The 2,111-nt window shown below is 32.6% G+C and overlaps 1 pseudogene; it reads left to right on the top strand.

The window, feature by feature from the left end:
* The first annotated feature begins 637 nt into the window (after nt 1-637).
* The window catches only part of LOC135222084 (uncharacterized), a 107,494-nt pseudogene continuing 106,020 nt past the window's right edge, over nt 638-2,111 (top strand).

Consider the following 2,111-nt stretch of genomic DNA (forward strand, 5'->3'; position numbering starts at 1 on the left):
CAGCTTAAATACACCAGACTATATATATATATATATATATATATATATATATATATATATATATATATTTATATATATATATATATATATATACCCACATATATAAATATATATATATATATATATATATATATATATATATATATATATATATATATATATATATATATATATTATATATGTGTGTGTGTGTGTGTGCGTGTGTGTGTTTGCGCGCGCGTGTGTTCATGCTCAGCCTAAATAACAGGGTTTAACAATTACAATCAAGTATAAACAAACCTAAGACAATGGAAAGCGCTGCTTCTTCAACTTGTTGAAAAGATCTCGAATACAAAAACATCTGCAGAAAGAACATAGCGATGCCATTGAGATCAATAAACCGCTGTTTTACCCTAAACGTCATCGGCTAGTGAAGTCTACAGCATCAATTACAATTAGAGAGAGGAGGATCTAACGTGGAATTTAATGTATGTGGCCGCTGTATAGTTACATAGCTGAGCTGGTCTGTAGTTCTGACATCTCTCTCTCTTTCTGCCGATCTATCTCTCTATCTATCCTTCAACTGCCTGATCCTCTCGCCTACCGAGAACATAGCGCGGTGCTCGGTCACTCAGTATAGCGCCAACTGCCGGCCAAGGAAGAAGGTTCCCTCCGCTGGCTCGTTCCAGTGCCAGGCTGTGTGGAACTTTAGCTGCCTGGAAGTTTTCCTGTGCGACATTTAAGGAAACGCCATATACAGTTATTTGGATCAAGCGATATGTCTTCGTCCTTTTAAGGAAACCCACAGGATGTGATTTAATTCTCGCACATGCGGAGAGCGCGAAAGTATCTTGTGTTTTCAGAATGAAGTCGTCCGAACTGACTCGTCTTGTCATGGAAGTCCGCAACAGACAGAGAGATTCCGATTAATATGCAAATCAGTAAATACCTTACGATCGCGATTCTCTTTGGAATCGGTGAGTACACATTACGCATAAGGATTCAGAAACATAACTTTATATGTGACCGGAGGAAAAAACGGTAAAGCGCTTATTGAAGTAGGAACTGCTCTTTATTGGCATTATTACCCTTATTCTACGTATATACCCGCTCCATATGATTACATATATATATAGATACATATATATATATATATATATATATATATATATATATATATATATATATATATATATATATATATGTGTGTGTGTGTGTGTGTGTGTGTGTGTGTGTGTGTACATATTTACAGCAATGCTATGCCAATATATATAATATAATAATATATATATATATATATATATATATATATATATATATAAATGTATATTCATATAGTTCCGATTTTAGATGACGTTGACGAATTACAAGTTTAAATAACTGCCACCAAATACCAAATCTAAATCAAGAAAATATAGAGCAACATCAAGTGTTGGATGAATTGAATAGTCTTGATTGTGAAAGCGACAGTTTCCTTTAACAAGAAAAACTTCATCCATCCATTTTAATTCTCACTTCAAAGGAATTTATTAACATCCCACAATTCGCAATCGTGTCTCTGTATTTATTCGTGCATCTGTAAATATATAGTTTTTTTTTTTTTTTTTATTTGTGTAACGATTTATTTATCTTTTTTTGTGGTTCGTGGGACTATGGTGGTTCCAAGAGATTTGGAATTATTAATTTATTTTCACTTAGAATTTCTTCTTTAAATGCGATTCTCTAAAAATATTATTCTCATTTTAATTCATTTTATGTGTATAGATATTTCTAAAAACATTTACTCAATTATTTTTTCATTGCTGCATACACCTTGCTAGCACAGATTTTCCCTGTCTATGTACATCATTATTTTATGGTGAAAGTCGTTGGAATGAGATAACATTACGAGATATTATTACTGAGCTGGAAAATTATATACGCAGCATATAAAACAATTAGTAATTTGTCCCATTAAAGACTAGTTTACATAAAGATATCGATATTCATTTTTCTAATAACTAATCTCCTCTGTCTGTACTTCCCATTGCCTTCTGTTACTTCGATCGGGTGAACACCATATTTTTTGGAAGCTTAAATGTCAAGTCAATGTTCCCTGAGGGCTTGTTCCATATGAATAGGGTTCATCTATT

This window comes from Macrobrachium nipponense, chromosome 3 (genome assembly GCF_015104395.2).
Source record: "Macrobrachium nipponense isolate FS-2020 chromosome 3, ASM1510439v2, whole genome shotgun sequence".
Classification (NCBI taxonomy): Eukaryota; Metazoa; Arthropoda; class Malacostraca; order Decapoda; family Palaemonidae; genus Macrobrachium; species Macrobrachium nipponense.